This window comes from Dendropsophus ebraccatus, chromosome 7 (genome assembly GCF_027789765.1).
Source record: "Dendropsophus ebraccatus isolate aDenEbr1 chromosome 7, aDenEbr1.pat, whole genome shotgun sequence".
In the NCBI taxonomy this organism is placed as follows: Eukaryota; Metazoa; Chordata; class Amphibia; order Anura; family Hylidae; genus Dendropsophus; species Dendropsophus ebraccatus.
In genome coordinates, this window is record NC_091460.1 from 97,932,126 (window position 1) to 97,953,990 (window position 21,865).

The window sequence follows — 21,865 nt, forward strand, 5'->3', positions numbered from 1 at the left end:
TTATCCTTAATCCCTTGCAGCCGTCCAATCATCTGCAAAGCCGACTGTGATGTCAGCACCTCACCGTCTATATAAGGTGATTTGTTTCCTGGAGGCAGGTAGTTGGCTCTGTGTGTAGTGTAGAGTAGGTTGCAGCAGGCAAATACAGCAGAGCAGGGAGAGCAATAGCGAGATATAGGCACAGAGAGGAGAGGGTAGGAGGGTGGATTTTGATTTGATATTGGGTAGATAGTGGGTGGTTTTCTGTGGCAGCAGGGAAGCCACTGTCCAGTGTCACAAGTAATTGGGTGCTGGTTTTGCACATTATACCAAGTCAATGGGTGCTGGTTTTGTGAATTATACCAAGTCACTGGGTGCTGGTTTGTGGGAAATATACCAAGTCACTGGGTGCTCGTTTTGTCCATTATACAAAGTCACTAGTCACTGGCTGGGCATTATACCAAACATTGGGTGATGGCTGGGCATTATACCCAGTCACTGGTTGTGCATTATACCAAGTCACAGCCATGCCAGCATGTGAAGGGATGAGTTACACCACGTTGGCACATGGCAGATCAGCCAATGTTGTTGCAGCCCATGATTGCATAGGATCTGGCAGAGTGTGTTATGTGGCATGTACGAGTGGCTGAAGTGGGTACAAAGTTTCTACGCCATCTTTAGGTGATCCCTCAGGCTCTGGGAAGGAGTGAAGGAACCTATGCAAAATAGTAACATAGTTAACCCTTTCCCGCACGAGGACGTAACTGTACGTCCTCGCGCGGGTGCGGGCGTTCAGAGCGGGGGTGCGAGACGACCCCGCTCTGAACCGCGGCGGTCCCGGGTGCCGCTTCTAGCCCGGGACCGCCGGTATTAGCGGGCACGGTCCGATCGCCGTGCCCGCTAATACAGTAATCAGATGCAGCTGTCAAACATGACAGCTGCATCCGATTACCGGATACAGCATTTCCCTGGTGTCTAGTGGCGGAGATCGCTCCTCCGGGACGTCGTCCCAGAGGAGCGATCTCCCTGTCTGATGCCGGCCGGGGACTCGTCCAAAATGGCGCCGTCCCCGGCTGCATCCGGCTGACAGCTGCATCCAATTACCGTTGTCCCGGAGGAGTGATCTCCGTGACTGAAGCCGGCCGGGGTCTGCGCCAAAATGGCGCTGATCCCGGCTCGGTACTCGTTTGTTTTTGGCTGCAGCAGCCGAAAGCGAACGAGTGCTGATCTCATTGATCTTTGCTGTATATCTATACAGCAAAGATCTCAATGAGAGATCAAAGTGTATATACTAGAAGTCCCCCAGGGGGGCTTCTAGTATATGTGTAAAAAAAAAAAGTGTCATTAGTAAAAAGCCCCCTCCCCCAATAAAAGTCTGAATCACCCTCCTTTTCCCAGGTTATAAATAAAAGTAAACAAATAAATAAATAAACATGTTTCCTATCGCCGCGTGCGTAATCGCCCGAACTATTACTTAATCACATTCCTGATCTCGCACGGTAAACGGCGTCAGCGCCAAAAAATCCCAAATTGCAAAATTGCGCATTTTTGGTTGCATCAAATCCAGAAAAAATGTAATAAAAAATGTAATAAAAATGTAATCAAAAAGTTGTATATGCGCAATCAAGGTATCGATAGAAAGTAAACATCATGGCGCAAAAAATGACACCTGACACAGCCCCATAGACCAAAGGATAAAAACGCTATAAGCCTGGGAATAAAGCGATTTTAAGGAACGTATATTTGTTAACAATGGTTTGAATTTTTTACAGGCCATCAGATACAATATAAGTTATACATGTTCTATATCGTTTTAATCGTAACGACTGGAGGAACATGCATAACAAGTCAGTTTTACCCCAGGGCGAATGGCGTAAAAACACATTCCCCCCAAATAAAAGAAATGCTTTTTTTTTTTTTATTTCACCACACTGAATTTTTTTCTGGTTTCGTAGTATACTTTATGCAAGAACTCGGCCTGTCATTGCAAAGTACAATTAGTGGTGCAAAAAATAAGGGCTCATGTGGGTCTGTAGGTGTAAAAATGCAAGTGCTATGGCCTTTTAAGCACAAGGATGAAAAAACGAAAACGCAAAAACGAAAATTAGCCTGGTCCCGAAGGGGTTAATAAGGTTGAAAGAAGACAAGAGCCCATTAGGTTCAATGTAGGGAAACCCTACTGTGTTGATCCAGGGGAAGGCAAAAACCCCTATGAGGCAGATGACAATTGCCCCATCACAGGGAGAAAATTGAGTTTGTTATATTGTTTATTATTAGTATATTGTAGTGTGTTGTTTATAATAGTGTATATAGTTAATTATAGTGCTTGAAAAAGCACTATATTGTAATCCGTATTCATCTTCCTCTGTTTCTTCTTCTTACAGCCATTCTTCAGCGATTAATACAGCCCAAACCCTTTGCGCACAGTCACCATTCAAACTGCATTTTCAAGCCCTCAGCGGTGACAGGTGTGCTATATATTTTTGGTTTCGATCGGATTTGTCGTTTAAGAAATTTACGTTTAATTTCCCATAGATAATAATGGCCCATTGGAAATAATGGCCACACTGTAAACGTTAACAGCCAATCACAGCACATATGCAAATAGCTGAAATATAGCAGCCAATAGAAATTCTAAGGTCTTGTCAGTCAGTGTATAATAACATCCACACAGTCACTAGTCCACTATTGGCCAATAGAAGATGTAGAAGATGGAAGGTCCTTAACGATTCTGTCTCACTGACATGAGTAAGATTGTCATGGTAACCGAGCAATGGTCTTTACCATTATAAGTAGCAGAGTTCAGTCAGTAAAGTAGCAGAGCTGAGGCAGCCATGTAGCAGGGACGGTACCCAATCCCCTCTTCAAGGGACGGTACCCAAGCCACTATTAAAGGGATGGTACCTAAACCGCTCTTAAAGGGACAGTACCCCAGCTGCTCTTAAAGGGACGGTACCTAAACCACTCTTAAAGGGACAGTACCCAAGCCGCTCTTAAAGCGACTCTGTACCCACAATCTGTCCCCATAGACAACTTGTACCTTCAGATAGCTGCTTTTAATCCAAGATCTGTCCTGGGGTCCGTTCGGCAGGTGATGCAGTTATTGTCCTAACAAAACAACTTTTGAACTTGCAGCCCTGTGTCAAACGGCCGTGGCTTGGAGTATCTGTGCCCTAACTTTGCACCACCCCTCCGTCCCTCCTCCCCACGCTCTTCATCATTAGGCCCCTAGAACATTTTCTCCTGTCTGAACATTGCACAGCTGCCTTAACGATCCAGCCCATGTGCTGACACAGGTGATGAATAGTAGAAAATCTGCCTGGAGCATTCCTAATGATGAGGAGGGCAGGTAGGAGAGACAGAGAGGTTGAGCCTAATGCATACACAATCTAGGCCATGGCCATTTCGGACAGGGCTACCAGTTTAGTTTTTTAGGACTTTTTTATAACTGCATCACCTGCCGAATGGACCCCAGGACAGTTCTTGGATTAAAAGTAGCTATCTGAAGGTACAAGCGGTTTGGGGGGGGGGGGGGGGGGTCAGATTGTGGGTACAGAGTCGCTTTAAAGGGCATTACATAAGTCGTTCTTAAAGAGACGGTACCCAAGCCGCTCTTAAAGGGACGGTACCAAAGCTGCTCTTAAAGGGACAGTACCCAAGTAACTCTTAAAGGGACAGTACCCAAGTAGCTCATAAAGGGACGGTACTCAAGTCGCTCTTAAAGGGACGGAACCCAAGTCACTCTTAACCTCTTAAGGACATATGACGTACCCGTACGTCATATGTCCTCACTTGCACTTCAAAGTGCCGTGATCCCGGGTGCCGCGAGTAGCCCGGGACCGCTGCTATTAGCGGGCACGGTCTGATCGCCGTGCCCGCTAATTAGCTAATCGGAGGCAGCTGTCAAAGTTGACAGCTGCCTCCGATTACCGGAGGCAACGTTTCCCTGGGGTCTAGTGGGGGAGATCGCTCCTCCGGGACCTTGTCCCGGAGGAGCGATCTCCGTTACTGATGCCGGCCGGGGACGCGTCCAAGATGGCGCCGTCCTCGACTCGGCACTCGTTCGTTTTCGGCTGCAGCAGCAAATGAGTGCCGATCTCATGGATCTCTGCAGCATATCTATGCTGCAGAGATCTCAATGAGAGATCACAGTATATATACTAGAAGTCCCCCAGGGGGGCTTCTAGTATATGTGTAAAAAAAAAAAAAAAAAGTGTTGTTTATCGTAAAAAGCCCCCTCCCCTAATAAAAGTCTGAATCACCCCCCTTTTCCCAGGTTTTAAATAAAAGTAAACAAATAAATAAATAAATAAACATGTTTGCTATCGCCGCGTGCGTAATCGCCCGAACTATTAATTAATCACATTCCTGATCTCGTACGGTAAATGGCGTCAGCGCAAAAAAATCCCAAAGTGCAAAATTGCACATTTTTGGTCGCATCAAATCCAGAAAAAATTTAATAAAAAGCGATCAAAAAGACATATATGGGCAATCAAGGTACCGATAGAAAGATCACATCATGGCGCAAAAAATGACACCTCGCACAGCCCCATAGACCAAAAGGATAAAAGCGCTATAAGCCTGGGAATGGAGCGATTTTAAGGAACGTATATTGGTTAACAACGGTTTGAATTTTTTACAGGCCATCAGATACAATATAAGTTATACATGTTATATATCGTTTTAATCGTAACAACTTGAGGAACATGCATAACAAGTCAGTTTTACCCCAGGGCGAATGGCGTAAAAACACATTTCCCCCAAATAAAAGAAATGCTTTTTTTTTTTCAATTTCACCACACTTTGAATTTTTTTCTGGTTTCGCAGTGTACTTTATGCAAAAATTCAGCCTGTAATTGCAAAGTACAATTAGAGACGCAAAAAATAAGGGGTCATGTGGGTTTCTAGGTGGAAAAATGCAAGTGCTATGACCTTTTAAACACAAGGAGGAAAAACTGAAAACGTAAAAACGAAAATGGGCCCCGTCCTTAAAGGGTTAAAGAGGCATTACATAAGTCGCTCTTAAAGGGACGGTACCCAAGCTGTTCTTAAAGGGACGGTACCCAATTTGCTCTTAAAGGGACGGTACCCAAGCCACTCTTAAAGGGACGGTACCCAAGCCACTCTTAAAGGGACGGTACCCAATTCGCTCTTAAAGGGACGGTACCCAAGCCGCTTTTAAAGGGACGGTACCCAAGCCACTCTTAAAGGGACGGTACCCAACTAGCTTTTAAAGGGACGGTACCCAAGTAGCTTTTAAAGAGTCGGTACTCAAGTCGATCTTAAGGGGACGGTACCCAAGTCGCTCTTAAAGGGACGGTACCCAAATCGTTCTCAGTAGTTAAGCTGGTTTTCAAAGGATGGTGTCAGGAACCGGATGGCAGGGACAAGACAGTGAGCCCTGACGCTGAACCCACCAACTTCCCCTACCTACTTGCCTCAAACGGCCCTAGGCAGCCGTGGACAACCACAAAGACGTTCCCTATACTACTATAGGTGCACACAGAACAAGACAGACAGACAAACACAATAAAGAATAGTCAACAGTCCGGGTCACAACAATCAGACAGCAAAAGTACAAAATCAGGATCCAATAGGCGAAGTCAAAGTCCAGGCAATATGGTCAGGGGCAGGTGGCAAGCAAGTGAGGTCAGAGATACAAGTAAAGATCAGGAGAAGCAAAAAACAGAACACACAAGTAGGCAGAGACTAAGTCAATAACCAGCAGTGAGAACACAGACTGAAGTTAGTTTTCTAGGAGGCCAGGGATCTGACCCAGGACATAATTGGACCATTCCCCTGATCTCCAAGCACAGACACCTGAGAACAAACACATCCACTGGCAGGGAAACCTGTCAGTCACAGCAGAACTAAAACAAAGATTAACCATGATATGGCCAGACAGAATTCAGCAGGTGCAGTGGGGTGTGTCCACCAAACGAAGTGAGCAGATAAACCAGTGTTCAAACACAGCAAAACAAAACACAGAAACAGAATACGAGAAATTCATCGCTTTCTCGGCCACACAGCACGAGCCGACAGGCGCATAACACTCTGCAAAGATACCATCCTGGCAGATGGTACCTAAGTCAGTACTTAAGCTGGTCTTAAAGGGACAGTATATAGGTCACTTAAAGCTTTGGCACCAAAGTCGCTCCTTAAGGGACTGTACCAAAGTTGCGCTTAAAGGGACTGTACCAAAGTTGCGCTTAAAGGGACTGTACCAAAGTTGCTCTTAAGGGCACTGTACCTAAGTTGCTCTTAAAGGGACTGTACCAAAGTTACTCTTAAGGGCACTGTACCTAAGTTGCTCTTAAAGGGACTGTACCAAAGTTGCTCTTAAAGGAGGGTACCCTCTTAAAGGAGGGTATTAAGAGTTAAAGTTTCTCTTAAAGGGAAGTCACTGTTAAAGGAGTGCTCTTTTCAAGCACTATGTATTTCCCTGGAAACGCAAATCTAGTTAATATGTTACGGTTCATATTAGTTAAAATACATTTTTGGGTATCTTATGTATATAGATTGTAAAGCTTGTTAGTGGGGAGGATGAAGGGAGGGGAGAGAATGGTTTTACTCTTTTGGCATGGAGTGGTTCTGTATGTTAATTGTTATTATTTTGTTCTCATGTGATATGTTTATTTTGTACTTATTATAGTCATATTTATAAATATAGGGCAATCAACTTAGCCAGTAGTCCATTTAGCATATTTGCCATAGGGTGGGTGCTGACGTAGTGCTGTCTATTTGTGTTGTCTCAACAGTGGCTGTGTTTTTCCACTGGTTCCCATGGAGGCAAAGGTGGATGTTCTTGGCCTCCTTCTTCCAAGTGAGGCTGCTGACCCCTGACTTGCAGAGATGGGGCTGCGCGATAGTAGCTGCTGCTGTTGGTGGTTACAGGAAAGAAGTGGTGTGGGGGTCCCGGTTCTTTCTTACAGGCAGTCGGGTTGTGGTGTTCCAGGTGCTGCCAAATTGAAGTTGTACCTGGGTTTAAACACCCCGATCCACTTTATGATCACAGATGCTACAGATAGCATCATGGTTTTTTACGCCACTGAAATGGAAAAACTGCCACACTACCGATCGCAGTGGGTGGTTCTCAGAAGCAGACTAGACTGTTGTTGAGCCCCTCTGGTGCCTTGTGGTACCCCTCGAATGCCTGTGCCTTTCTAAACACCAGTCTGTCAACTAGTTGACAATGTACCCCTCCCCCTTTTGCCTCTAGAATAATGAGCTGTGGATGAGACCTGATGCTGGCTCGGTGGAACCAATCCATCTTCATCCCCTGAAGATAATGATGACATCTGGGGACAAAGATTTCATGTAGGGTCTGTGACATCATCATTGCAGTCTGGAACAAAGTTATCCTATCCTAAGCTTTCGTCTTCCAGTGGCATGCAGTATGATCCCATACTTTTGTCATTGGCTGACCTCCCTTGCTCTCCTGACTGTTTTGTGGCCTATAAATCAGTGGAGTCTCAATGCTGTCTTCCAATCGCTGACTGTGTTGTGTTGTGTTGTCTCAACAGTGGCTGTGTTTTTCCACTGGTCCCCATGGAGGCAAATGTGGATGTTCTTGGCCTCCTTCTTCCAAGTGAGGCTGCTGACCCCTGACTTGCAGAGATGGGGCTGCGCAATAGTAGCTGCAGCTGTTGGTGGTTACAGGAAAGAAGTAGCGGGGGGTCCCGGTTCTCGTCTTTCAGTGGCATGCAGTATGATCCCATACTTTTGTCGTTGGCTGACCTCCCTTGCTCTCCTGACTGTTTTGTGGCCTATAAATCAGTGGAGTCTCAATGCTGCCTTCCAATTGCTGACTGTCCTGACATTCCTCCAAAAGATCTTCCGGGCAGAACAGCTAAAGGCCCTATTCCACTGAACTTTTTCGAACGATTATCGTTCATAAAATCGTTCAAACAACCGCTCGTTAACGATATTCGTTCTGTGGAATAGCTGTAAACGAGCGAACGACAACAGGGAAATCGTCGTTGAGTCGTTCACTATTTTTTTTCAACTTGTCGAAAAAAAATCGTTGCTCTTTCAACAATAATTCGCTAATCTTTTCGTTGAATAAAAAATCTTTCAGTCGTTCTTGAAATGTCTACCTACATTTCCCCACGTTTTAAACCACCATGTAACGATCGCAAAAAAATTGTTACACTACAGATATCGTTCACGTTCCCACACGTATTGTGTTATCGTTCGCTTAAAAAAATCGTTAAGTGCTCGTTAACGAGCGGTAGTTGGAGCGAGTCTATGAACGATAATCGTTCCGTGAAATAGGGCTATAAGACTCTGGGGGAAGTGCTAGGCTTGACAGAAGCTCACTTGCTGATGCTCCTTGAAAGCTGACTTGTGGCCGAGACACAAGAGGAGATGGGACAGAGGAAACATCCTGCCCTTGGCACTACTATGTGCGGACCCTTCTGATGAATGCTGGCACTGGGATTGACTTCTGACTGCCATGGAGCTAAAACTTTTAAGGATCTTTTCCACAATACCAGACTGGCTAGTATTTGCTTTACCACTGGTTTTTAGGGCCCTTAACACTGAGCAAAAGAGGCGGAATTCCAATAGGCATGGATGAAGATTGCAGATCTCAGACATGTCAGTTATTTGAGCGGAGAGCAGCAGGACCCGGGGCATGCAAGCCATCCAATAGAGACACTGTGTGACACTGAGGCAGGAGGGATTCCGCGGCGGATAGCTCCACCATGGAATTCCGCCTGTTTAGCTCAGGGTGAATATACCCTTACTGAGAGCTGAAACCTTCATCCAAGCCTGTTGGGATCCCCCCTACCTCGACCCCTGAGTCGTTCCTGAAGGCTATTAAAAAGGTGTATGCAGTGCACATCAAGCTCATACAGGTGTATTTTTCAAAAATACATTTAGCTGTAACACTTGGAACACTAGCTGTGGGCAGCAGTAGAATCCAGTTTTTAGAAGCAGCAGGCATAGGAACTACAGACGTGAGATGTAGTGTAGTGAAAATGTGTATATCACATTTTCAAGTAGACATGCTACAGTTTACTAGTCAGTGACATCGGCAACCGGAGCAACAAAATGGTCAGAGATCCACGCTTGATTAATTTTTATAAATGTCAAATGATCCACATTGTCAGTGGATAGACGGATACGTTTGTCAGTTATCACCCCGCCAGCTGTGCTGAATGTGCGTTCCGAGATAACACTGGCTGCTGGGCAAGATAACACTTCTATGGTGTGTCGAGCAAGCTAAGGCCATTCATCCAGTTTGGACACCCAGAAGTTGAATGGGTCAAGACCAAGTCCATAAACATTTATGTTGAAGCGCAGATAGTCATGGACCATTGTCTTAAGGCGCTCTCTGTGTATCATAATGCTGCCCAAGGCAGCATTGGTGAGGTGGTAAAAATTGATTGCCAAATGTCACCCAGTAGGGTTCTGCCACACTGCCTGCTGCGGCTACTTGTGATTCTACTAATGCCGCGTTGCTGATGCTGTTCCACCGTGACATTAGAATGTGAAAAGATGTCTCGAGTTGGTCAATAAGCACTGTCTCAAAATCTAGCAGTCTACTATTTCTACAATTTCTGTGGGTGGATGGAAATTGCTCACTTTGGTCTTGTAACGTGGATGAAGGACGGTTGCCACCCAGTAATTGCTGTTCATTTTCATTGCCTTGATGCGTTGATCATGTTGGAAGTAATGTGGCACTAACAGGATCTTAACCCATAGCTGCACCAGGACGTTATTGAACGTCCTCGTGCCGCTATGGGAGTTCAGAGGGGGGTCGCCCGACGACCCCCCTCTGAACTGCCGCGATCCCGGGTGCCGCATGTAGCCTGGGATCGCGGCTATTAGCGGGCACGGTCCGATCGCCGTGCCCGCTAATGAAGTACTTAGAAGCAGCTGTCAAAGTTGACAGCTGCTTCTAAATACTTGCTGATATGCATCCCTGGTGGTCTAGTGGGGGGATCGCCCCCCTGCGGCGCGATTGCGAGGGGGCGATCCCCGCATCCATCCCGGGCCGGGGTCTGCTCCGTAATGGCGCTGATCCCGACTCGGCATTCTATTGCTTTTGGCTGCAGCAGCCAAAAGTAATAGAACACCGATCTCATGGATTCATGCAGTATAACTATACTGCATGGATCTCTATGAGAGATCAGAGTGCATATACTAGAAGTCCCCCAGGGGGGCTTCTAGTATATGTGTAAAGTAAAAGAAAAATGTATTTTTAATAACACAAAATCCCCTCCCCTTATAAAAGTCTGAATCACCCCCCTTTCCCCATTTTATAAATAAAAATAAATAAATAAATTAATAAACAAACATGTTTGCTATCGCCGCGTGCGTAATCGCCCGAACTATTAATTAATCACATTCCTGATCTCACACGGTAAACAGCGTCAGCGCAAAAAAATCCCAAAGAGCAAAATTGCGCATTTTTGGTCGCATCAAATCCAGAATAATTGTAATAAAAAGCGATCAAAAAGTCATATATGCGCAATCAAGGTACCAATAGAAAGATCACATCATGGCGCAAAAAATGACACCTCACACAGACCCATAGACCAAAGGATAAAAGCGCTATAAGCCTGGGAATGGAGTGATTTTAAGGAACATATATTTTCTTTAAAAGGTTTTAATTTTTTACAAGCCATCAAATCAAATAAAAGTTATACATGTTACATATCGTTGTAATCGTAACAACTTAAGGAACATATATAACGAGTCAGTTTTACCCCAGGGCGAACATAGTAAAAACAACCCCCCCCCCCCCCCCCCCAAATAAAAAAAAAAAACATTTTTTTTTTCCAATTTCACCACACATATAATTTTTTTCTGGTTTCCCGACACATTTTAGGCAAAAATTACATCTGCCATAGCAAAGTACAATTAGTTGCGCAAAAAATAAGGGCTCATTTGGGTCTCTAGGTGGAAAAATGCAGGCGCTATGGCCTTATATACACGAGGAGGGAAAAAACGAAAACGCAAAAATGAAAACTGGCTGTGTCCCCTAAGGGTTAATCCTCTTACTCCTCCTCCCTCTTTAATTTGTGCTTACCAGTGAAGTGGAATCAGTACTAGTGGTGTCCTCCCCGACTTCTTATCCTCCTCCACTTCTTCCTCCTGACCATTACCAGAGGCCTGGCTAGCCCCATGCGCTCTACCGCGGGAGCTGTACTGCCGGCCTGCACCCACCCTCGACCTAGAACCAGTGTCTAAAGGAGACCTATACAACTGTGAAACAGTTGTGTCCTCTACATCTTCCAGTGAGTAAGGTTCCGTGTCTGCCTCCTCCTCTTCCTCCCCCTCCTCCATCACTGCTGTTCCAGTAAAAATATCACCAGAACAGTGATGTTGACAAGGGCATCGTCTTGACTGACCATTTTGGTGGCCTATTGAAAACTGGCAAGGATGATGCACAGATCTTTCACCTGTCTCCACTCTCTATGAGTGAACACCATGAGGTCCGCACCACTGCTAGTCAGGCCATGCGACATTTTGTACTGCATAATGGAATTACGCTGCTGCCACAATCGCTGGAGCATGTGGAGCGTGGAATTCCAGCATGTTGCCACATCACAGATGAGACGGTTGGCGGGGAGGCCCAAATCCTGTTGCAACGGTGCCAGTTGTGCCGAAGCAGGGTGTGAACATCAAAAGTGGGAGCTAAGACCTCGAGCCTTCTTCAGGAGACCATCAACACCAGGGTAGCACTTAAGAAACTTCTGCACAACCAGGTTTATGACGATTGCCAGACAAGCACGTGCGTAAGTCTGCCAATCTTCAGGGAAGCAAGGAGATTGCTCCTGTTATCGCACAACACCTTACCAGGTGCCATGATCCTAGCACCCAGCCAGTGGTCGGTCTGAGTGCGCAGAGTCCTCCACAGCTCTTGACCTGTGTGTTGAAGGTCTCCAAGCCAAATTAATTTAAGAACGTCCTGGTTTCTCTTAGCACATGATGATACCTGTTGAGGTTGGGGATCCTGGCTGTGCACCATCCCAGCAGTTTTGGAGACTGTCAACGGAGACCCAGAGGCAGGGTCAGCCACCAAAGTCACCCAGTGAGCTTTTAGGGATATGTAACAACCTTGACCGTGTTTACTGGTACATGTGTCTGTAGACAGAGATGCAGCCAATGCGCTTGAGATGTTTTCTGCAATGTCCTGGGCAAGGTCAGGGACAGCTTTTCTTGCAAAGAAATGCCTGCTAGGTATCTGATATTGGGGACATGCCAGGGCCAGAATGTGGCGGAAGCCATTTGTGTCCATTAGGCAGAAAGGCAACATTTCCAAAGCCAACAGCCTGGCAATGCCGACATTAAGTTTTTTGGCTTTGGGATGGTTGGGGTGAAAGCGTTTCTTATGTTCCCACACCTGGTACACAGAAGGCTGGCTGATGGAATGGCAGCTGTACGGCGTGCAGGTCACACTGGTGGTAGGAGAAAGTGTCAGCTGTGTTGGTGGCGGTGGGCGTAGAGATCATGCTTGGTCATGCTGCACTGGCACATCGGCAGCAGAGGGCCGCTTGGCTTGGAAGTGGAGAAGGAGGAGGCATGTCGCGGTGTTTGGAAGCCCAGGACCTGTGTGGCCTTTTTTCTTTGAGCGACTATTCCATAGCAATTCATGCTTTCCCTGCATGTGCCTGTTCATACTTGTGGTACTTAAACACTTTTCACATTTTTTCCTCTACTCCTCAGTTGGAGAATAAGAGGCTTGATCAAAAAGGCCCAGGCTCCACAGGTTTGGGACCTCCTAGATGGTGAAAACTAGGGATAACCGAACCGTAACCAACCAGATTTGTTACGAACTTTGCAAAAAGTTTGGTTCGTAACCGAACTTTGAGATAGTTTGTAATGAATCTGGTTAAAATAACAATAACATATAAAATCACAGAATAGACAAGTCCAAGACATCTTTAGAAAGTGATGCAAACACCTCTGGATGCATCTGGGAAAGCAGGGAAGCAGTATTACAGGGTACGGTATTATAGGGGTTAGCGATCCCCGGCAATAATACCGCATTAAGTAATGGTTAATATTTAATTAATAAAACAAATTTTCGTTCTAAAAAAGCTATTTTCCTCGTTCAATAGCTTAATTAAAACGAATCAAGTGTTTTGCAATTAAATATACTGTTAGTAAAAAAATAAATATATAAATAAATGTGTAAAATAAGTAGGCTCTGTAGAAGTCGGTGGAATAGTGTGAATGTAGTTCTGATATAGTCAGACACATAATGTGGAATACAATTGATTATTTAATATATAGCTAAATTCCAGAAAAATAAAAACACAATTAAAAAAAATATAAACAATAATAATAATAATATTTATTTGTATAGCGCCAACAGATTCCGCAGCGCTTATTTAAATATATAAATACATTACAGGTTATATATTAAATTATACAATGAATAAATTACAATAACAAATAAGTGACCTGCTCTCAAGAGCTTACAGGCTAGGATGACTGGGAGTAACACGAGAGGCAACAAGTGCTTTATTTGTCAATGTTCCAGTCATTGTACATGGAGTCTCTAAGTGCCTATAGGCGGCTGGGCAAGCCAGTCACATTCCATTTTCTAAGCTCAGATAACAAGGACAGTGTACCTAGCACCAAAGAAGTTATAGAGAGGGGATAGCAAAGGGTAACGAGATTACGAAATGTTATAAGCACGCCTGAAGAGATGGGTCTTCAGGGCGCGCTTGAAACTGGGGATGTTGGAAATAAGTCTGAGGTCTTTGGGTAAAGAGTTCCAGAGAACTGGTGCAGCACGAGAGAAGTCTTGGAGGCGGGAATGAGAAGTTCTGATTAAAGAAGAGGTTAGTGTAAGATCATTAGCAGAACGCAGAGCACGGGAAGGATGATAGGTGGAGATGAGGGAGGAGATGTATGGAGGGGCAGAGTTGTGGAGAGCTTTATGGGTGAGGGTGAGGAGTTTGAACTGTGTTCTATATTTAATGGGTAGCCAGTGCAGTGACTGGCACAGAAGGGAGACGTCGGTTGGAGAGGAAGATTAGCCTGGCTGCTGCGTTCAGGATAGACTGGAGAGTGGAGAGCTTAGAGAAAGGAAGGCCGATTAGTAGGGAGTTACAGTAGTCAAGACGGGAATGTATCAGGGCGACAGTAAGAGTCTGAGCGGTGTCAGTGGTGAGAAATGGACGGATTCTGGAGATGTTTTTGATATGAAGATGACAGGAACGTGTAAGAGCTTGGATATAGGGAGTGAAGGATAGGTCAGAGTCTAGCATGACCCCCAGACATCGAGCTTGATGCACAGAAGTTATGCTAGTACCACAGACTGAGAGGGAGATGTCGGGTTTAGGCTTGTTAGAGGGAGGAAATACAAGAAGTTCAGTTTTAGAGAGATTAAGTTTGAGGAACAGAGAGGTCATAGTGTTAGAGAGAGCAGACAGGCAGTCACTTGTATTTTGCAGGAAGGCAGGGGAGATGTCGCCGGAGGAGGTATATAACTGGGTGTCATCAGCATAGAGATGGTATTGCAGGCCAAACCTGCTGATGGTCTGACCGATGGGGGCTGTATAGAGGGAGAAGAGGAGGGGACCCAGGACTGACCCCTGGGGAACCCCAACAGTAAGAGGTAAGGGAGAAGAAGCAGAGCCAGAGAAGGTCACACTGAAGGAGCTGTCAGAGAGGTAAGAAGAGAACCAGGAGAGAACAGAGTCCTTAAGACCAAGAGAGCTGAGCATGGAGAGGAGAAGCTGGTGGTCCACAGTGTCAAACGCTGCAGAGAGATCCAGGAGAATCAGCAAGGAGTAGTTTCCTTGTGACTTGGCCTTCAGCAGATCGTTTGACACCTTGGTGAGAGCAGTTTCGGTGGACTGAAGGGGTCGGAAGCCAGACTGTAGAGGGTCAAGAAGAGAGTTATCAGAGAGATAGCGAGTAAGGCGAGAGTAGACAAGACGTTCCAGGAGCTTAGACATGAAGGAGAGATTGGAGACAGGTCGATAGTTGGCTGCACAGGATGGGTCTAGAGAAGGTTTTTTCAGTAGCGGGGTGATTACAGAGTGCTTGAATGAGGAGGGAAAGATACCAGAGGAGAGGAAGAGGTTGAATATTTTGGTGAGGTGAGTAGTGACAGCAGGAGAGAGGGACTGGAGGAGGTGTGAGGGAATAGGGTCACTAGGGCAGGTAGTAGGACGAGAGGAGGAGAGGAGCTTGGAGACTTCTTACTCTGTCACTGGATCAAAAGCAGAGAGTGAAGAGAAGGTGGGAGAGGGGATGGGATCTATGGGGCTTTGGGTCTGGGATGTGATTTCAGAACGGATGGTGTCAATTTTGGATTTGAAGTAGGAGGCCAAATCTTCAGCACAGAGGTCAGTGATAGGTGACTGAGCTTTGGGCTTGAGAAGAGAATTAAAAGGTGTCGAAAAGGCGTTTTGGATTTTTTGACAGTGAAGAGATGAGGGAGGTGAAATAAGATTGTTTGGCAAGGTGAAGGGCAGAGTAATAAGATTTGAGGGTCAATTTGTAATGAATGAAATCCACGGAGGTTCTCGATTTCCTCCACAGACGTTCAGCAGTCCTAGAGCACCGCCGAAGAAAGAGAGTTTCTGGGGTGTGCCAGGGCTGCCGGCATCTGTGGCGGGGTGTGCGGAGAGTAGGGGGGGCTACAGAGTCTAGGGTCGTTTTCAGAGTGTTGTGGTAGTGTTGTGTGGCCATGTTTGGGCAGGTGAGGGATGAGATTGGGGACAGTGAGGATTGTAGGGAGTCTATGAGTTGTTGAGTGTTGATGCCACGCAAATTTCTATATAAGTGTGGGGTAGGAGTGTCAGGAGGGGGGCGATTGTTTGTAATTGTGAAAGAAAGGAGGTTGTGGTCTGATAACTCTGAGGGATCATTTGTGAAGTTGGAGATGGAAAAGTGGCGGAAGAAGATCAGGTCCAGGGAATTCCCACCCTTGTGTGTAGGAGAGTTTGTTAGCTGTGAGAGGCCGAAATACGTGGTTAGAGAGAGAAGCTGAGAGGCGTGAGAGGAAATAGGAGTATCGACAGGAATGTTGAAGTCGCCCAGGATTAGTGTGGGAACTTCAGCAGATAAGAAATGAGGGAGCCAGGTGGCAAAGTGGTCAAGGAATTGTCGTGGAGAGCCAGGGGGACGATTGATAACAGCAACTCTGAGGGGAAGTGGGCGGAAGAGTCTGAGGGTGTGAACCTCAAAGGAGGGGAATGAGAGTGAGGGCTCAGGGGGAATGACCTGGAAGGTGCACTGCGGGGAGAGAAGAACACCAACTCCTCCACCATGCCTACCCTCAGGTCTGGGGGTGTGAGAGAGAAGAAGACCACCATAGGATAGAGCAGCAGGGGAAGCAGTGTCCAATGGTTGTAGCCACGTTTCAGTGAGAGCCAGAAGGGTGAAAGATTTAGCGATGAAAAGATCATGAATCTCATGAGTTTGTTGCACACGGAGCAAGGGTTTAGGACAGCGCAGGTAAAGGAAACTGGAGAGACAGAGGGAGCAGAAGATGGCAGACAGCGGTTCTTGGTGAAGATAAGAGAGTTATTTGAGGGAAGTAAGAGAGGATCACTAGCGAGGGAGAAAGGTGGGCCAGGATTAGGAGAGATGTCACCAGCAGTGACAACAATAAACAATAAAACAATGTCTAAAATTGCTATTTTATATATTGCAAACATTTTCCGCAAACAGAACTCACTTACATACAGTATAGGTTCATATAGTGCAACCATTCGTAGCAGATGGAACTCATATATATATATATATATATATATATATAGCCAAATTGTGCTGGCTTTGCCAGGCAATATACATCTCACATGGTAGTTATCGACATCAGGACCCAGCACGGACCCAACACATATGCTAGGAGGAGAAAGACATCGGGAGACGCGCTACAGAACGGAGGAGGGGGGGACTTCAGCTGCAATCAGGACTACAGGAGTGGTGAGAAGTGCCAGTGGGCACACGTATGACTCTACCTCCCCTAGTGTAACCAGCAAGTGATTCCTGCGCTACTTTTTAACAAGACTTGCTGTGACTTGCAGTCCGCCACAAGCAGCACAGACTGCTGCAACAGTATCGTCTAGAGGACAGTGCTGTATACTTAATTGCACCTTATACGGACTTTTCACAGGGAAGAGAATTGAGTGGTAAACAGAAGGGCCTATAACAACTATCAGTGTGAACTGAGTTGGTAAGATCGAAATGGGACTGTTTTGTATTAGGGGTAAATGAATTGATGAATAAGTGAATGTATATGTGAATAAGTAAATGGACAGGTAATTAGATGAGTTAGTATGGATGAATGAATGATAGAATGAATGGATAGATCTGTAGTTAGCATAATAGCCGGTTTTTAGTCATAACAGAATGAATGAATGTGCAATGATGTAACAAAGTGAAAAAATTTATGTTGATGAATGAATTTATTAAGCAAATTAGGGAAAAAAAACTAAATGGATAAATAATAGGTATGAATTGATTTGTGATTTATGTAAATAAAAGTGATATATACAGAGAAAATTAGATGTGGAGTTGTAACTTTATTGGGAGTCGTCCGGTATCAGCAGAAGGGAAATGTTTTGCCGAGGTGAATAGGAGACAGACTAAAGGCTATGAAGAGAGGAAAAACATTTCACCAGAACTGAAATCATAATATCAATAAAGAAAGTATAACAAAAGTTTGGGACACCGTATTAGTTCTGTCAAAATAACAAGATCGTAATTTCAGTCTTGTGGCACAGAAATGATCTAGAATTCAGGTAATTGGAATAATGTTCATGTTAATTAGCAGCCATGATTTCAATTGTTGTATATTTATTGATGATTAGAAGCAAATTTGTAAACTGTTTAGTGTTTAAGTCTATAGTATCGTGCTGTAGTTTCGTTGCACGGTGGAGCTGGTAATTGCTTCACACGGCTCTGGTGAAATGTGATCCTGCTTGTCACTTTGCAATTCTAATAGGCTCATTAAGCTGTAAATAAGCATCAAAGGCACATGTTGTTGGTGTTACAGCTTAATAGTGCGCGCGGCTCGGTGAATCAGTGGAGCCGACAATAGTATGATGCAGCAACACAGTCATTTGTCCTGCATCATACTATTGTCGGCTCCACTGATTCACCGAGACGCGTGCACTATTAAGCTGTAACACCAACAACATGTGCCTTTGATGCTTATTTACAGCTTAATGAGCCTATTAGAATTGCAAAGTGACAAGCAGGATCACATTTCACCAGAGCCGTGTGAAGCAATTACCAGCTCCACCGTGCAACGAAACTACAGCACGATACTATAGACTTAAACACTAAACAGTTTACAAATTTGCTTCTAATCATCAATAAATATACAACAATTGAAATCATGGCTGCTAATTAACATGAACATTATTCCAATTACCTGAATTCTAGATCATTTCTGTGCCACAAGACTGAAATTACGATCTTGTTATTTTGACAGAACTAATACGGTGTCCCAAACTTTTGTTATACTTTCTTTATTGATATTATGATTTCAGTTCTGGTGAAATGTTTTTCCTCTCTTCATAGCCTTTAGTCTGTCTCCTATTCACCTCGGCAAAACATTTCCCTTCTGCTGATACCGGACGACTCCCAATAAAGTTACAACTCCACATCTAATTTTCTCTGTATATATCACTTTTATTTACATAAATCACAAATCAATTCATACCTATTATTTATCCATTTAGTTTTTTTTTCCTAATTTGCTTAATAAATTCATTCATCAACATAAATTTTTTCACTTTGTTACATCATTGCACATTCAATCATTCATTCATTCTGTTATGACTAAAAAACGGCTATTATGCTAACTACAGATCTATCCATCTATCCATTCATTCTATCATTCATTCATCCATACTTACTCATCTAATTACCTGTCCATTTACTTATTCACATATACATTCGCTTATTCATCAATTCATTTACCCCTAATACAAAACAGTCCCATTTCGATCTTGCCAACTCAGTTCACACTGATAGTTGTTATAGGCCCTTCTGTTTACCACTCAATTCTCTTCCCTGTGAAAAGTCCGTATAAGGTGCAATTAAGTATACAGCACTGTCCTCTAGACGATACTGTTGCAGCAGTCTGTGCTGCTTGTGGCGGACTGCAAGTCACAGCAAGTCTTGTTAAAAAGTAGCGCAGGAATCACTTGCTGGTTACACTAGGGGAGGTAAAGTCATACGTGTGCCCACTGGCACTTCTCACCACTCTTGTAGTCCTGATTGCAGCTGAAGTCCCCCCCCTCCTCCGTTCTGTAGCGCGTCTCCCGATGTCTCTCTCCTCCTAGGATATGCGTTGGGTCCGTGCTGGGTCCTGATGCCGATAACTCCAATGTGAGATGTATATTGCCCGACACAGCCAGCACAATTTGGCTATATTTCCTGACCATGGTCATTGCTGATCACTCTAAGTGCTGATCAGTCAAAGTGTCTAGATGAATTAAGCCAGAATTGAACCAGAAGGGAACTGAAGGGAACTGCATTCCATATACTCCTCTGCTGTCCAAAAATGTTCACCTTTGCTATCACTTTTGCTTCCCTAATACTCAAACTCTGCTCCAAACCCCCAACTCCTATATCAAGCAATAGTATATTTATCTCTTCTTCCCTTCTACCTGCTGATCTAACCCCCCCTGCTGTCTTTTTCCCATACAATAAACCATTTCTTCCCATTCACTCCAAACATCCTCCCTCCCTCTCTTACTCACACCTGCTATCTCTATCTCTGCTCCTGCTTACTGCTGGAGACATCTCTCCTAACCCTGGTCCTCCAACCTTTACTAACAGCTTCTCTTCATCGGCCACCTACAGAAACCCTTTTAACCTGATTAAGATTCCCTGCATGCCAGACCCCATCTCCATTAACGGTGCTCTATGGAATTCTAGATCTGTCTGCAACAAACTCACTGAAACCCATGACTTATTCCTCAATAAATTGCTCAACCTGCTGGCTCTCACAGAAACATGGCTACAAGAGTCAGACACAGCCTCACCTGCTGCTCTGACCCATGGAGGTCTTCAATTTTCCCATACTCCTAGACCTGATAACAGACATGGTGGAGGAGTGGGTGTACTTCTCTCTCAGGACTGCACTTACCAAGTCATTCCCCCGAGCCCTCCCTCTCATTCTCCTCTTTTGAGGTGCACACCATTAGACTCTTCCGGCCCTTTTCCCTGAGAGTCGCAGTCATATATCGCCCCCCTGGTTCACAACTACGCTTTCTTGACCATTTTTCTACCTGGCTTCCTTACTTTCTATCTTCTGACATTCCCGCCCTCATCATGGGCGATTTTAATATCCCTATTGACAAACCACTTTCCCCATCGGCCTCTCAGTTTCTTTCCCTAACCTCCTCCCTTGGCCTCTCCCAGCATTCTGACTCTCCAACCCACAAGGGTGGGAATACCCTGGACCTTGTCTTCTCCAGACTTTGCCCAGTTTCTTGCCTTAATAACACTCCTACCGGGCTCTCGGACCACAATCTTCTCTCCTTTTCAATCATTAATACTCATTCTCCTCCTGACACCCCAACCTTGGTCATGTACAGAAACTTACGTGCCATCAACACCCAACAACTTACAGACTCTGTACAGTCATCACTGCCTCCTATCTCTTCGCTCTCCTGTCCCAATCTGGCTGCCAAGTGCTATCACGACACCCTCAAAACAACCCTTGACAAAATGGCACCCCTCACACCTCAATCAGCAAAACGCAGACTACCACAACCTTGGCACACACCTTCAACTCGTTTTCTTAGACGGTGTTCTAGGTGTGCTGAACGTTCGTGGAGGAAGTCTAAAACTGATGCAAACCTCCTACATTACAAATTTGTGCTTAGAAGCTACTACTCCGCTCTTCATTCTGCTAAACAATCTTACTTTACCTCTCTCATTTCTTCTCTATCCCATAACCCAAAACGTCTCTTTGATACCCTCAACTCCCTCCTCAAACCCAAAGTTCAGACACCCGTAACTAACCTCTGTGCTGAAGACCTAGCATCCTACTTCAAGGAAAAGATAGATACCATCCGTCAGGAGATCACCTCCCAGTCCCAAAGAAGTGTTGATCCCATTCCCTCTTGTATTTCCTCCTCTTCCCTCTCAGTATTTGAACCTGTAACAGAGGAGGAAGTCTCCAGACTCCTCTCCTCATCTCGTCCCACCACCTGCCCTAGTGACCCTATTCCCTCACACCTTGTCCAGTCTCTCTCTCCTGTTGTCACTACTTACCTTACTAAAATCTTCAACCTCTCCCTCTCCTCTGGCATCTTCCCCTCGGCTTTCAAACACTCCATTATCACTCCCTTACTGAAAAAAACCTCCCTAGACCCCTCCTGTGCAGCCAACTATCGACCTGTCTCTAATCTTCCTTTTATCTCCAAACTGTTGGAACATCTGGTCTATTCCTGCCTAACCTGCTACCTCTCTGACAACTCTCTCCTTGACCCCCTTCAGTCCGGTTTCCGTCCTCACCACTCTACAGAAACTGCCCTTACTAAAGTCTCTAACGATCTCCTCTCCGCCAAATCTAAAGGTGACCATTCACTTCTCATCCTCCTGGACCTATCTGCAGCTTTTGACACTGTAGACCACCAGCTCCTCCTCTCCACGCTCCGCTCTATCGGCCTCAAGGACTCTGCTCTTTCCTGGTTCTCCTCCTATCTCTCCGACCGCTCCTTTAGTGTATCACTTTTTGGCTCCACGTCATCTTCTCTCCCCCTTACAGTTGGGGTTCCTCAGGGATCAGTCCTGGGCCCTCTCCTTTTCTCACTTTACACTTTACCCATCGGACAAATCATCAGCAAGTTTGGTTTTCAGTACCATCTCTATGCTGATGATACCCAGCTATATACCTCCTCCCGTGATATCACCCCCGCACTTCTACAGAACACCAGTAACTGTC

General features: G+C 45.2%; 1 protein-coding gene and 1 long non-coding RNA gene across 6 annotated transcripts in view; one reads left to right on the forward strand and one right to left on the reverse strand.

Annotated features, from left to right (window-relative positions):
• LOC138797589 (uncharacterized) overlaps positions 1-21,865 on the forward strand; it is a 150,683-nt gene that overhangs the window by 121,736 nt on the left and 7,082 nt on the right. For both annotated transcript variants that reach the window (XR_011363955.1, XR_011363956.1), the window contains one exon: positions 2,364-2,447. This is a non-coding gene — a long non-coding RNA (uncharacterized lncRNA). The remainder of the gene's footprint in view (positions 1-2,363; positions 2,448-21,865) is intronic.
• The window catches only part of LOC138797587 (beta-1,4-galactosyltransferase 1-like), a 260,610-nt gene that overhangs the window by 85,882 nt on the left and 152,863 nt on the right, over positions 1-21,865 (reverse strand). The gene's annotated exons all lie outside the window — the stretch shown is intronic.